The 16,386-nt window shown below is 44.2% G+C and overlaps 1 protein-coding gene across 3 annotated transcripts in view; it reads right to left on the reverse strand.

Annotated features, from left to right (window-relative positions):
• NFXL2 (NF-X1-type zinc finger protein NFXL2) overlaps positions 1-16,386 on the reverse strand; it is a 71,301-nt gene that overhangs the window by 17,793 nt on the left and 37,122 nt on the right. The gene's annotated exons all lie outside the window — the stretch shown is intronic.

Raw genomic sequence — 16,386 nt, forward strand, 5'->3', positions numbered from 1 at the left:
AAAGAAGGCTAAATCTCACCCAGAGACTGACAGTTCTACTGTGGACTCGTCTACAGACAACTCAGATTCGGATGACGAAAACTTTTATGCGAACAAGAAGAATTTTTACAAAGCCAACCAATATGACTTTCTCAAAGATAAAAGCAAGAAAGTCCGAGAGTTTAAGGAAGGTGGCCACTCGATCAAGTTTGATACTTTTTCAGGATACTCAGATGCTTCGAAGGCTTTGTCTTTTATACAGCAGTTTGACATCGCTTTCGCGGGAGGACGCTTTTCAGAGCACTCCAAGATTCGGAGAGCTGCCTCTTACTCTAAGCGGAATGCTCGTACTTGGTGGTCCACGCTTCTTTTAAACAAGACTGCGCCAGTTAAATGGCTGAAATTTGAAACCCTAACCGCTTTTTGTACTCTGACATTGATTTTAATACATAAAGAAATACCGAAAGGGGCGCCAGTCTTTGGGGCCAATATCTCTAGGCACGGAACTCCGCCGGGCTAGTGTAAATCTATTGTGATCTGTGAATTGTTTTGAAGTGGTTATTTGGTGCTGTCGCGATTGATTCTTGACTTAGAGTGTCCAAGTCTGTTACACTCTGTGTGTGTCTAAAGTAAAGAATTTTGGGTGAAAGCCAAAGTCTACCGCCCCACAGGCCGGTTTCAGAGGTTCCATCGGGCTTGCCAAAAATGAGAGCACCTGTAGTGGAGATAATGTGTCGTGCTCTCTATAGTGGGTACTCCTCAGTGGTGCAGTGTGCGTGAGATCTCACTCCACAGAATGGAAACACAGAAGACAATGAAGACCAGAACAACAATAGCAAACTGAAACCTGAACAGTATGAACATCGACTAACTCAAAGAAACCAATACAGACTCTGGCATGGCAGCACACTCAGCTCCAGCCCAAAACTCATGGTACAATGGGGGTGTCGAGGCTCAGCTGTGCAGGGAAAACGTGAAGACGTGTTGTGCATGAACTCCAGATAATAGACTCAAACTACTGACCACATAAAAGTGATTCAAACCCACTACGGATATATACAAACATGAAGAGCCACCAACGGCTGCAAAATATCCACTCCAGCTAAGCCTATCTCTGAACTGTGGTGGTGGTGCGCTGGCGACGGTGTCGATTGGACCACCACCCGTATCCCTGCCACGTGTCACCACCCGGCAAGAGAGTCCGTCCAGTGTGAAACCCGTCAACTGTGACTAATTGCCTGTCCCGTGCCAGTGACACTGTAGCCCTGCTACACACATCGCCTTTAAAAGGCTTCAATAGACTCACATGAAATGCATTGTGAATCTTCCAAGTATCGGGCAGCTTGAGTCTAAAGGAGATGTCATTTATCTTTTCTTTTATTTGGAAAGGGCCATAATACCTCATGCTGAGCTTTGGGAAGAGCCGCTCCTTTCCTTTTCGTTTTCTAAGGCGTGCCTTCTCAAAACGTAAGAGCACCCAATCGTCTTCCTTTAATTTCAAATCTCGTCGATGTCGATCTGCTGCCTTTTTATGTCGTTCTTGAGATTTCGCTAAAGCCTCCCGGACATTGGCAAAAGCAGTGTAGAAGTCCCTCGTGTACTAGTCGGCTTCAAAAATCTTATCCTTAGTGCTAAGGGAGGGTGGAACCTTCGGAGCACCCTCGATGATCTCAAATGGCACCTTCCCCGTCGAAGAGTGGATCGTGTTATTGTAGGCAAATTCAACCAAGGGCAAAAAAAAATTCCCATTGAGTATTCTGATCAAAAATGTAAGACTTCAATAAATCCAGAACAATTGAATTTGCAATCTCAGATAGCCCATTTGTCTGCGGGTGGAATGATGACGAGGACTGCAACCATGTGCCATGTAGTCGGAAAATCTGTGCAATGCACAGTCATGCTAAATGATCCGGATTGACTATTTTCTTCACTAGAATGAAGTGAGCTTGCTTGCTACATTTGTCAATGACAGTCCAAATGCCATCATGCCCACTCTGTGTCTTCGGGAGATCAAAAATGAAATCCATTGCAATACTTTCCCAAAGGCGGGTGGGAATGGATAAAGGCTATAGTAATCCCTGTGCCCTTTGCCTATCAAACTTGACCTTCTGGCATACTAAACAGCTGCGAGCAAAGTCATCCACATCTTTCTTGAGTCTCGGACAAAAGAAGTAACGCTCCATATCTTTCAAGGTGGTGTCGATGCCGCGGTCGACCCGTAAAGGTGGACAATGGCACTCAGTCAAAACCTTTTCCCTCAACGGCTATGTGACGCACAACATCGTTTTCTTCATCAAGTAGCCATCCTATATGGAATATCCCGCTACTACCTCCCCATTCTGTATTCGATCAAATACGTCGAAAAAATCCGGATCTGTGGCGTACTGATCGACCATGTCCTCGAAGCTTCTATGATGAATCACGGAAATAGCCAAGACTAGGGACTTCCGAGACAAAAGCATCTGCCACCAAGTTTTTCTGTCCCTAAACATGGATAATCTGGAAGTGAAACTGTGACAAGATGTTAGTCCACCGGATCTACTTTTCCGAAAGCTGCTTCTGTGACAAGAAGTAGTGTAAACTCTGATGATCAGAGAAGACCGTAAAATCGGCTCCGAGTAGGTAATGTCGCCACTGAGTAAGAGCATGGATCACTGCCAAAAGCTCTTTCTCATAAATATGTGCTGTCAATTTTGGCCTTGAAAACAATCGGCTTTCATAGGCAATGGCATGGCTTTCTTGCATTAAGACCGCTCCCAGACAACGACCACAAGCATCACAATATACTTCAAATGACTTTTGCAAGTCCAACAAAGTCAAAACTGGTCCAGTAGTCAGTTTTTCTTTAAGTGTCCGAAAGGCAGTCACCTCTATTGGTCCCAACGAGAAAGGGACTCCTTTCTGTGTCAATATGTGCAAAGGGGAAGCTACCTCTGCAAATTTTCGAATGAACCGCTGGTAGTAAGAACACAAGCCCAAGAAGCTTCCAACTTCATGAACATTCTTCAAATCTGGCCAGTCACGTATAGTCTCAATCTTGTCCGGGTCCATCTGTACTCCTGCTCCTGAGACGATGTGTTCCAAAAAGTGTATCTCTGGTAAGAAAAATCTACTCTTTTTTGGCATTGATAACTAATTTGTGATCTCGCAATGTCTGAAAGACTTGTAGCAGATGGTGTCGATGTTTTGCTTCATCCTTGGAGAAGACTATAATGTCATCAAAGAAAGTGGCGACAAATGATCTATACTCTCGGAAAATCCTATCCATCATTCGGTTGAAAGTCGTTGGAGTATTGGTAAGGCCAAAAGGCATCACCAAAAATTCATACAAATTGAAACTTCTCCAAAAGGCTGTCTTGTAGACATCTCCGGAGCGATTCTCATATGATGATATCCGCTTTTCAAATCAATTTGCTAAAACAAGAGGATCCCTGAAGTTGGTCAAGAATATCATCGATCCTTGGAATCGGAAATCTGTTTGTGATAGTGATTTTATTGAGAGCTCTGTAATCAATGCACATTCTCCAAGATACATCTTTCTTTAATACCAACAACACCGGAGAGCAATAGGGTGAAGTACTCGACTGGATAAGACCCTTTTCCAGAAGGTCTTTCACTTGGTTCATGATCTCTTCATTCTGGGCTCCTCTAACACGGTAAGGTGGCCGGTTCGGTGGTGTGCTTCACCAATCAGATCAATGGTGTGATCCTGAGGACGAGATGGGGGTAACTCGCCTGGCAGGCCCTCAAAGAAACAATCAGCATGTGTGTGGAGAAAATCTTGGCGTTCTTTGTCAAGTTCAGACATGTTCATTCTGTGTTCATCATTTAACTCTTTCAAATCGATTGAGTAAACAAAAAGACTAGATTTCATTAATTTGGAAATGGCCGAAGCCGATACAATAGGGATGGACTCCCCCTTCAGTTTTACATCAAGTACAATTGTTCGGCCCTTTTCATTCGTCAAGGTTGCTTTCTTTGCCCGATAGTCGACCACGGCGTGTTCTTATGGTACCAAGGGACTCCTAGGAGGACGTCACAGCCTTCCAAAGGCATGATGTAGAAGCCCTCGTGCCCTAAAAGTAAATACCCCTGACAATGCAACCGAAGTTTGCCAATGACAGGTGTAATGGCTATGTCCCGTCCGGGCGCCGCTAGAAATGCCTCTGCTGGTGATCCCATCCTGTCGGGTGTAATCTCGAGCCGCGCCGCCAATTCAAGTGAAATGAAGTTGGCCTTGGCTCCTCCATCAAAGAAAATCAAGGCTTCTTGATCTTTCACTTTGCCCCAAGCTCGGCAAAGTTCTGTAATTTCATCAATCAGGCTTGGGTGAGTACCGATGCAATCTGGTACCAGTCCTGTTTTCATCTACGTTCATCTACTGCTCTCGAACTCTCTGGCATGTCTTCAGTCTGTCCTTGTTGTGCCTTTTTGGGGCACTTTGCGGAGATGTTCCCTTGTTCTCCGCAACCAAAACACTTCCCCTCTCTGATATAGTTAGCCCTTTCTCGAAGAGTCAGTCGGGGTCGTGTATCCTTATCCTTCTTTTCTTGGGAACTCTTTTTCTTTCTACTTTCATTGTTGGAGGTCTGTCGCGTTCTCTGAGTCAAGATCTCATCAATGGGGTAAGTCAAATTTCCCGAACGTATCAAGAAACCTCATTTCGCATGACCCATTAATTCTTGGATAGAATTTAACTTTTGTTCCAGGTAACCTTCTTAAATGAAAAGGTTGGTAGAAAAGAGTCCCAAAACCTCTCGCAATAAGCGTCCAAAGAATCTCCCTTGGTCACCCGAAGATGGTTCCAAGCGGTTTGTATAGCCCGTTCGTACTCCCGGGTCAGCCAAGAAGAAATAAAGAACCTTTTGAATTTCAACCACTTGACTGCCACCATGTTTGAGCATTTCCTTTAAGAAAAGATACAGCCCTCCTAACCTTGGAGTGCTCTGAGTAGTGCCCTCCAGAGAAGGCTATGTCAAACTACTGGATGAAGGCCAAAGCCCTCGGAGCATCTTGGAATCCAGAAAAGGATTCAAATTTGATCGATTGTCCACCTTCTTTAAATTCTTTAGCTTTCTTGCTCCCGTCTTCGAGGAAGTCGTATTTGTTGGCTCTGTAGAAGTGCTTCTTCTTTGCATAAAACATATGGTCATCGGAGTCCGCACTGTCAGAGGATGACTCCTCTGCAGAGCTATCAAAAATTGGGCGGAATTTGAGTTTCTTTGCCTTTTTCTTGCCCTTTCCAAAGCTTTGCTTTTTGCTTCGCTTTTTGCCCTTTCTGTCCTCCTCGCTTGAGTCCGAAGAGCTAGAAGAACTGTCTACCGTGGGTGGTGGAAAACCTGATGCATTTCCTGGAAACTGGTTCACTATCCCTGTAACGCAATATGCGGACTCTGAAAGGTGGCGGGCTGAACTGGCAAAACCTGTGGAATTGGCGTCCTAACCACCTATTCATGGACAGGAAGGAACCTATCTTGGAGCCCTTGACTCCGTAACATGCGAGTGCTCCCTATCCTGCTCGGACGCATGAAATACCTGGGCTTGATACTCAACGGGCTCTACTGGCTATATGAGTTGCCTTGTCTGCGCTGTGACACTGGTGACGCTTGCAAAAACTCCATAAACCTTGGGTTCTGCACCAGTCGAGAAAACACATTCACAACGACAACTAATTGAGTCCTGAACGCATCATCTTCAAGTTGCCTAGTCATAAAGCCCTGCACTGGTGGAACATTCACATCAACAAGAGGGACAGACAGGGGTGGCCGTGAACTTTTGCCAACCTTGAACACTGTAGGAATTTCTAGTCTGTCCTTCGAAGAGGAACCCTCTACCATAATACCTTTCCCTTTGTCGGCCATAGTGTAATCCCGCATTCTTGTACACTGTGTCTTCATCAAAAACCAACCGAGGCTCACTTCTTGAGGAAAAAGTGATTCTGTCCCAGCAACGGAACCATGAAACCAGCCCGTAGGGCGGTAGACTTTGCTTTCACCCGAAACTTTACTTTAAGCTTTAACACACAAAGAAACCTTGCAGAAGGAACCTATAACAAGAATTAACACTTCAAAGCACACGCGGCTCGGAAGCTAGAATGCTCCGAGCAGACACCGACAACCTGTAGGCCCCAAAAACTGTCGCCCCTTTGGGTATTTCTTTATTCCTATAGAGGGTAAAGTTACAAAACTAGAGTCCTGGGGATCTTCACATGTATCCAACTAGATCATACCTGTTTTGGTAAAATTTCGGCAACATAACTGCCCCAAAACTCACCCTGAACAAATCCCCCTACTCGAACTCGCTTCCAAAGACATAAACCCTCTGTTTTCAGCCCAAAAACAGAAATTACAACTCGCTGTATTTACTAGTTTTTACCCTGTTTTCAGCCCTAAACAGCCCCGGAACTGTCCTCTAATAGTGGGGCACTGTTCCCAATGCTTTTGGCATCCATACGGCTGCAAAACAGTCTAAAAACAGCACATAGCCAGCCCTGAAAATGCACCTGTAAGATGAGATTATCACCCTCACCGATGCCTACTTTTGGAGTAGCAATTAGCTACTCATGTTCCTGCTCAAAGAGGCTCTTGCCTCGGCACAAAAGCATAAGACCACACAACTATACGTAGGTCAGCATCACGTTACTGCACGTAGGGGAGAGAGAGTATAGTGTAAAGTGTGCAAGACATCACTTCTTGCACTACACTGTACATGAGAGAGAAAGCTTGCACACAATAGCTTTGGTACCTGCAACAATCCACCATACGGGTGAAAAATGCAACCCCCACGTCTATTTCAACGCTTCTCTCTCTCTCTCTCAAGGTGGGAAATGCCCAAAAATGTGCCAAATAGCACTCATGCATGGTTTTCCGTTTTGTACCTTCCGGTCTAAAAATATCTCAACCGATTGCTCAGTTGACTTTGCAGCAGAGTAATAAAATGTTCCCCTTGTCATTATGAAGCTTATGACGCGAACAGATTTCGTGGCCCAAAATAGCAGTTTCCTAAATTTTAGGAGATGCTTCCATTGGACTCTCACTGATCATTTGACCATCTTTCACCACTGGGACCACGTCCAAAAATGCAATGTAGCCCAGTTCTCGGGTGATTCTCTTGGTGACCCCACCTTAGCATTGTGCCTCCATTGAGTTAGTTTCCTAGTATCCACCTACTTATTAAGTGCGACGAAAGGACCTAGATGACTTTGAACTGAGCCTAGACACCTTATTACTACTGGAATTCCAATGCCTACCAACTTCCCGTCTGCGGGTGAAACTACCGTTTCACACTAGTCACACTGGTCATACAATGTCCGGCCATTTGCAACTTCAAAAAGAGGGTCTCAAAAATTAAACAAAAATCATCGGAAAGAAACCAACAACTAAGGTTAACAGTTGACATGTCCTCGTGACAATTAATGCCTTTAGAGAAGCTTTTATACCTTGATCCGTTGAAGAGGCTTTCGAGCTTTGGTGATGAAAGCCTTTTGATACTTTGAAGCCTTAAAACCCTTTTCCCGAATTTCAGCTACCTGCTACCTATGGGCACTCTCTCTTGAGAGGGATTCGCCCTTGCGAGTTCCGCACGTTGTGGGAAAAGGGCCCTTATAAGGGGTGTGGTGCTTATGCCTTTGGTGACAAAAGCTCTGTGGGAACCTCTGCTAGCGGAGCCGAAATCCTTATAAGCTCCTTTTAAAGGCCCTTTCACGTCGGACTGGCAGCAAAAGGATGTTTCTGCGCATGAACCTCAACTTGCAGACCCGCCTCGCCTATGAGCCCAATTGAGTACTTGCTTTCGCATTTGCCCGCATGCCTTCACCAAAAATGGGAAATGCCTTTTGAACCCACGACCCCAACTGCCAAGAATAGCCTACCAAACTTGGGCTAGCCAACAAGGCTCGCGGGTTTAATTGTGAAAAGCTCCAAAAATAGTGGTAAAAAACCAACTCCGACAAAGAGAAACCGCACACGCACACACTATATTTGGGATGAGATTAAGTGGAGCTAATGGAAGCCCAATGAAGAGGTTGAGGGTGCAAATGAAAGCTTGCAGCAGAGGCTTTATGATGAGAATTCCTCAATGCAAGATGAAGCTTTGGACAATGGAGAAAATTTATGCAAAATTAACCTAAATGTGCACTTAATTATGCAACTAGGGATGCCTAATTTCTCCCTAATTAATGATTCTTCACATTAATCAGCCTCCTAATCGCTCTATGGAGGGTAGTGGCTCATTGGGATCACCAAGAGCTTGCCCACACACAAAGGAGTAAGAAATTAACTAATGTGGCTAGCTAAGCAATGAGATAATCCCTAGGATCTAAGAGATTAGAAGCTGCTAATCTCATTTGTAGTTATGATACCACTTGTTGGATCAAGGTGGGTGCAAGAGAGAACCATTCATGTTGTGTGTGTGTGCGCGCGCGCGCTTGGGAACAACAGAAATTACCCTCCTCTTGGAAAGAAGGTTTGCTCAAGCTAATCCCTAAGCATGCATTGTGTGAAGAATTTTCACATTGGCGGCCTATTACACTTATGCCTGTGGTATATAAATTAATGGCAAAAATGCTTGCTAACCGACTCAAATGCTTTCTGCATGAAGGCTTGCATCAATCTCAATATGGCTTCATTCCGCGACGTCAAATTACTGATAACCTCGCAAATGTCATTATTGGTATGGAATGTGCAAAATATACTCGACAGGATGTATTAGTCATGCAGGTTGACATTGAAAAGGCATTTAATACTGTTCTTTGGGATTACATTGCGGATACCATGCGACATTTGGTCTTTGGGCCTAGGCTATCCCGTGTCATGCTTTTCTTGTATGCAAACAGTACTTCTGCAGGCTTGCTGGATGGTTCTCTCACAGATCTTGGCCTTTGGGACGGTCGGTACGACAGGGCTGCCCTCTGAGTGCTTTGCTTTATGCGATTTCTACTCATTCCTTGTTTATGTATTTGGATTCCTTGACCTCCACTGATAGGCTACATGGCCTTACTTTACCTTCTGGTTGACAGTTTGCTGGTCAGGCTTATGCGGATGACTCTTTGTTCATGCCTCGTAATAACTATGATGATGTACAACAGATTATGCATACTCTTCACTTGTTTGGATTGGCAGCAGGTCTCAAACTTAACTTTTGCAAGTCCAAGCTATTGCCTCTGAAAGAGTGTGACTGGCATAATATATTGTGGCCTGGGGAGATTGTTCCTCCCCATGTTCTGGTTCGCCATTTGGGTTATCCGCTGGGCTGGAATGTATCAGCTATGAAGAAAACGGATTGGGTGCTCCAACGTCTCCATTCCAAGTTAAATTATTGGAAATTGTCCACGTGGCCTCTTCATGTGCGTCTCAGGATTGTCCAATGCATCCTGGTGGCTTATGTGCACTTTTACTTGCCTTTGTTATCCTGGCCTCGGTTGCGCTTGCAGTCTCTCATGTCCAATATTTTAGAACATTTTTGGCGGACCTCGTCTACCAAGCGGGGCATTCGGCTTCTATCTATGGACAAGCTGTGTTCTCCCAAGCGGCTTGGAGGGTTGAATATTTTGGACTTGAGACGTCATCTTCTGGCTCGGAAAGCTATGTTGTTGCCAGTTTTGGTGAAGTAGCAGCAACCCTGGGCTCTCATGGTCACACATTTATGTACGCACATTGTCACCCCTTCTTCTGGTCATTGGAAACCGACTTATTGGGATGTTGTTTTTGGGAAGCTTGAAGGACACATTCCTAGATGTCCCTTTACTTCTTCTCTAATTGTTGATTGGAAGGTTGTCACTTCGCAATTGGCTTGGGATGGTCCACAATCCTCTGGGGGTAACTCTCTTCGCTTGGAGAGTCTGCATTGGAGCAGGGTTTTTGCTTCGACTTTGGTTCAACGGTCTCCTCGCCAAGCATATTTTCTTTCCCAAAAAGGAATCTATCAGGTGCATCAGGTGGTTGATGACTCGGGTTATGTTCTTTCTTTCGCTGATGCAGTCTCCCGCTTTTGGTTGGGTCTTCACTATTCTCCTCTCTGGCGGGAGCTTCGAAACATGCTTGCTGCTCATTCGCCCATTCCTCCTCTGGATGAAGACTCTCGCTTCTCTGATTGGAATATGGCTACTACTAGATTGGACTGCATCTCAGCTGCCAGTGTCTATGCCATTCTTCAGTCTGATGTATGGATTGTGCATCGGGGTAATCAGCTATGGTCGCTTTCCGAGTCATCCTTGTGGTGGCAATACACATTGTCTCGTATTTGGCAGAGCCATCTGCCATTGAAGGAACGTGTTTTTTTGTGGTGGTGCTTGGTGGGAGCTCTACCTATTGGCAGTGTGTTGCATGCTCGGCATATTGCGCCTTCCCGCTGCCCAAGATGCCTTGAAGCTGACGAGACAGTGCCACACTTACTGTGGTATTGTCGTCACTCCAGAGCCTTCATTCGGCAAGTGTCGACTGCTCTTCGGCTGCGTTTTGTTGGGTTAAAGGCCTAAATAACCCCTTTTTGTACATTTTTATACTTTGTCCAGGTTCAATATGAACCTGGACACATTTTTTAAAGGTTACTTATAATAAAAGTGGGAAAACCCAAAACTCACTTATTGAGTTTTCCCCAAAAACGTGAGCTCTCTCTCTCTCCCTCTTCGTTCTACTAGCGCTTCCCTTCTGCAGCACAGTGCCTCCGCTTCAAGCCTCAAGGCCTGCACATCTTCGCGTGCTCTATCACTTGCACACACCGCTGCGCGCTCATCAACTGGTATCAGAGCCAGATTAGGGTTTCTGAAGCTTTGCACAGGTGCCTGGACAGCAGGCAAAAGGCTTCTCCAGCGTCAAATTTCCGCTTTCATCGCGAAGCCCCTTGCTTCCGATGTCACCTAGGGTGATTAGGGTTCCCAAAACAACCTATAACAGGCTGAAATTAGGTCAAAACAGGTAAAAACCAAAAAATTACAGGTCAAAACAGCAAAATGCAGATGTTCTAAATCGATTCCCGTGAATGCCCCTTGCTTTTCCCACTCAAAACAGATCCATTTGATGCAAATTGATGCGCCAAAACAGTAAATTTGCAGAAAATTCAGAAGTGGATTGTTTTTATGTACACAAATTGAGGTTTATGTACGCCTTTTGTGGGTTTATGCAAGTACGCATTGGGGATACTTGTTAATTGCTGAAATTTTCAGCACATTGTATGCAACGTGCGGTACATTGTGATCACTGGAAATTTTCAAATTTTGTGTAGACACTTTCTTGTGCATTTTTATCCGTGCAAATGGCCTCTACTTCCTCGTCGTCTGATACCAAGAGCTTGATGGAAATCAAGCCATTTGACGGTACAAGTTTCGACCTATGGCAGGACAGGATGCAGGGGATTTTGTTCCTCAAGGATTGTGAGGACGCCCTTTTGGCTGTAAAGCCTGAGGATATGCCGGATGAGGATTGGGCCAAGCTCAACAAGAGGGCAAAGGCCTACATCAAAATGGCTGTGACCGATGACATTCTGGTTGACATAAAGGGCTTGGACAGTGCACATGCAATTTGGCATAAGTTGAAGGCAACTTATGAGAATGCCACTCCTGTGAATCAAGTGCATTTGATGCGCAAACTGGTGAACATGATGCTTGACAAAGCAAAGTCGGCTTCTGAGCACTTAAGTGCTTTCACCAGTGTTATGAGTCAGCTACAGGATACTGAGCTTCAACCTTTTGATGACAAGTTGAAAGCCATATTTTTGTTGATGACTTTGCCAGACTCTTGGGAAACGCTTGTGGTTTCTTTGAGTAATAGCCCCAACCTCACATATGATGGAGTGTGAGGCTCCATCTTAAATGAAGAAATTAGACGCAAGTCTAGTGGTGGGGAAGGTGGCAGTTCTGCTTACAATGCGAGAGGCAGAAGTCAAAAGCAAAATACAGGTACCAAGACTCAAAATAGGAGCAAAAGCAAGTCTAGGGATAAGGATGTGACTTGTTATCAGTGTGGCAGAAAAGGCCGGATTGTAGATATTTCAAGAAAGAGCAGGAAAGAAAGAAGGAATCACAGGAGAAGAAGAAGACAGAGGATAAGAAAGGGGAAAAATCAGCAGGTACCTCCTCCAAGGATTCAGAGATTGTCAATGTATCCTCTAGTGTGGTTATCACAGAGTTATCCGACAGTGAAACGATCTTGGTTGCAATTTCATGCCCCTCAGATTTTGTTGTAGCAAATGCAGAAGACATGCTTATCTCACGTAGAGATGTCATTGATGCATTGCGAAGTGCAAATGATGGCCTTACACAGTCTTGGATAGTAGATTCGGGTGCCTCATTTCATGTGACTCCATCTGTGGAGTGTTTTGCTTCTTATCATGCAGGCAAGTATGGCAAGGTTTACCTTGGGGATAACCATGCTTGTGACATTGAAGGAATGGACACTGTGCGCTTGGCATTAAACAATGGCCAAGAGTTTATGCTTAAAGATGTCAGGTATGTACCAGGCGTCAAAAAGAGTCTATTGTCTGTTGGCCAGATAGATGCACGGGGTTATACAACCATTTTTGTTGGGGGTTCATGGAAGTTGCTTAAGGGATCAATGCTCATTGTCAAGGGATGCAAGAGTGGTACATTGTACTATTTACATGGCAAAGCTTTGCCTGGCAAGTTTCTTGCAGTGGCTGAAGTTGCTTCTCATTTGGAGTTGTGGCACAAAAGACTTGGCCATATGAGCCAGAAGGGACTTGATGTGCTCTCCTCTTTGAAGAGGGTTGATGTAAAGGGCACCAAGTTATATTTATGTAATGACTGTTTGTATGGTAAACAAAAGAAGTCTTCTTATTATTCTTGTGTCTCGTGCAAAGCTAATGCTCTTGATTTAATTCACTCCGATGTATGTACAATGCCTGTTAAGTCTTTTGGTGGTGCATTATACTTTGTTACATTCATTGATGATTGCACTAGGAAAGGCTGGGCATATTTGTTAAAGAATAAGAGTGAGACATTTAATGCATTTAAGAGGTTTCATGCTTTTGTGACCACGCAAAGGGTAGTAAGCTTAAATGTCTGAGATCTGACAATGGGGGGGAGTACACGTCTGCTGAATTTCAGCGTTATTGCGAAGAATATGGGATTAAAAGGGAGTTGACAGTCCCTTATAATCCATCTTCTAATGGTGTGGTTGAGAGGTATAACCGTACTTTATGTGAGAGAGTGCGTTGCATGTTGTCCACGGCTAATCTCCCTCATGGGTTTTGGGGAGAGGCTTTGAAAACTACATTTCATGTATGCAATCGCTCTCCTAACAGTACGCTGAAAAATGACATTCCAGAGGAGGTTTGGTCTGGCAAACCTGCCTCTTATGATCATTTGAGAGTGTTTGGCTGCAAGGCTTTTGTCCATGTTCATAATGACTTGAGGACAAAGCTAGATGCCAAGTCCATCCAAGGACTCTTCCTAGGTTATGGGGAAGAGGGTGAAATGGGCTACAGGATATGGTTGCCTTAGTTTAAGAGGTTAGTACGCAGCCGAGATGTAGTGTTCAATGTGGCTAAATTGCTGAAAAATGCTACATCTTTTGAAATTGACAAGAAATCGGTCAAATTTCAGCCTCTCTTGCCACTTATTGATGTTGAAAAAGAGCATCAGAATGCATTATCGCAAGCTGAAATTGATAATCAGCCGGTTAACCTTGAGCCAGAAGAGGTAGGACATGATTTAGATGCTCCAAATGAGGATGGACAGCCACCTGTCATGGCTGAAAATGAGTTGCCTCCTGATGTACAACCTGTGCCTGAGAATGTAGATCATTGGGTACGCAGGTCTACTCGTGTTAGAAGGTTGATACAGCGCTTTGAGCCCTCTTTGCATCATGTTATGTTGACAGATGAGGGAGAGCCTCTTACGTATAAAGAGGCAAAGACATGTGAGTCAAGCAGTAAGTGGGAGCTTGCAATGCAAGAGGAAATGAAATCCTTGTATGCAAATGATACTTGGGATCTTGTGCCATTTCCTAAAGGGAGAAAGGCTCTTCCTAACAAATGGGTATACAAGATTAAGATTGTGGATGAAAAACCCAAGTACAAGGCAAGATTGGTTGTAAAAGGATATGCATAGAAAGAAGGATTGATTTTCAAGAAATCTTTTCTCCCGTTGTAAAGCTTACAACTTTACATGTCCTTTTTGCTCTCGTTGCGGTGCTTGATTTGGAATTGAATCAAATGGATGTAAAGACAGCGTTTTTGCAAGGTGACATTGAAGAGGACATATACATGAAACAACCTGAAGGTTTTGTAGTTCCTACACGTGAGGAACTTGTATGCAAATTGAAAAGGGCTTTGTATGGTTTGAGACAATCATCATGGCAGTGGTATAAGAAGTTTGACACTTTTATGCTATCTCAAGGCTTTAAACGCAGCCATGCAGATCATTGTTTGTATACGAAAAGGGATGAAGATGGTAGTCCCATCGTACTTGTTCTCTATGTTGGTGACATGCTGCTTGCCGGGAAACATAAGACTAGTCTTGATGCTCTAAAACGTAAGCTAAATTCAACATTTGCTATGAAGGATTTGGGTGATGCAGAGCATATTTTGGGCATGCGTATTAAAAGAGATAGAAAGCTGAAATTGTTGTTTTTATCTCAAGAAAGATACATTGCAAAAGTACTTGATAGGTTTAATATGGCTGATGCTAAGCCTATTGGAGTACCTTTACCTCCATACACTAAGCTTAGCAAAGCAGATTGCCCAAAGGATGAGGTAACATTGAAAGCAATGAAGGGAATCCCTTATGCATCAGCTTGTGGTTCTCTTATGTATGCTATGGTTGCCACTCGTCCCGACATTGCTTATGCAGTGGGAGTTGTTAGTCGATACATGTCGAATCTTGGCAAAGCGCATTGGGAAGCTGTCAAATGCATTCTGAGATATTTGAAAGGTACACAATCAAAGTGTATCTGTTATGGAAAAAGTGACTTAAAGTTGCAAGGATATTGTGATGCAGACATGGCAGGTGACATGGATACCAGGAAATCTACCAATGGATATGTATTTGCCATTACTCGTGGTGCAGTCTCTTGGTGTTCTAGGTTACAGAAAATTGTGGCATTGAGTACTACTGAGGCTGAATATATTTCAGCGACAGAGGCTTCAAAAAGAGGCCATTTGGTTGGGCAAACTTGCAAAAGAACTTGGCATGCCTGCTCATACACCCGTGTTGGGTTGTGATAGCCAGAGTGCTGTCTATTTAGCCAAAAATGCCATGTTTCGTGCGCGTACCAAACACATAGATGTGCGGTACCACTTCATACGACAGGTATTGGAGGATGGTCTAGTCAGCTTGACTAAGATCCATACACAGGATAACCCTGCAGATGTTCTCACCAAGAGTCTTGCTAAGGCTCAACATGAGCATTGCATAAAGCTGGTGGGAGTTGGTTAACTTAAAGGCGTCATTTATGCCTTCAAGTGGGAGGTTGTTGGGTTAAAGGCCTAAATAACCCCTTTTTGTACATTTTTATACTTTGTCCAGGTTCAATATGAACCTGGACACATTTTTTAAAGGTCACTTATAATAAAAGTGGGAAACCCCAAAACTCACTTATTGAGTTTTCCCCAAAAACGTGAGCTCTCTCTCTCTCCCTCTTCGTTCTGCTAGCGCTTCCCTTCTGCAGCAAAGTGCCTCCGCTTCAAGCCTCAAGGCCTGCACATCTTCGCGTGCTCTATCACTTGCACACACCGCCGCACGCTCATCACGTTTTCCTTCCGGCTCTTTTCACGGACGATTTTGGCTTTTTGGAGTGCTTCGGTCACAGCAATCTCAGTTTGCGGTGTTCTTCACCTGGGTCAGGTTTTGGACTATGTGGGCCATCTGGCATCATAGGAACTCCTTAATGTTCCAGGGCACTCTTGTTGACCCCTTTCCCTATTTCAAATTATCTCTTGGTCAAGCACTGCATTTTGCCTCTGACGCTGGAGACATCGCTCTTGAAACCTACAGGATTTATTTTGATTGTTTCTAGCATTCGGAGCCTCATAGTGCTCCGTGTTTTGTATCCCTTTCTTTTCGTGGGTTTTCCTCGCTTTGAGGTTTCCCACTTGTAAATTAATCAAAGCAGATTTACAACAAAAAAAAGTGTGTGTGTGTGCGTGTGTGCACGTGCGCGCGTGTGTGTGTATACTTAGAGAGAGAGAGAGAGAGAGAGAGAGAGAGAGAGAGAGAGAGAGAGAGAGAGAGAGAGAGAGAGAGAGAGAGAGAGAGAGAGAAGAAGAAGAAGAAGAAGAAGAAGAAGCAGAAGAGTATTTTAACGCCGTAGGAAACTAGCCCAAGAGACTCACTGTAAATCAAAATGATAACTCTATTATGCTTGAGCTTGAACAACTAAAATGAATGTATACAATTTCCTCTTATATAGGCATAGACCTCATGGGTGACTTCATCAGATAATACATCATCCC

The sequence above is a fragment of the Adiantum capillus-veneris genome, chromosome 14, assembly GCF_014529385.1.
Source record: "Adiantum capillus-veneris isolate H3 chromosome 14, ASM1452938v2, whole genome shotgun sequence".
Lineage (NCBI taxonomy): Eukaryota > Viridiplantae > Streptophyta > Polypodiopsida > Polypodiales > Pteridaceae > Adiantum > Adiantum capillus-veneris.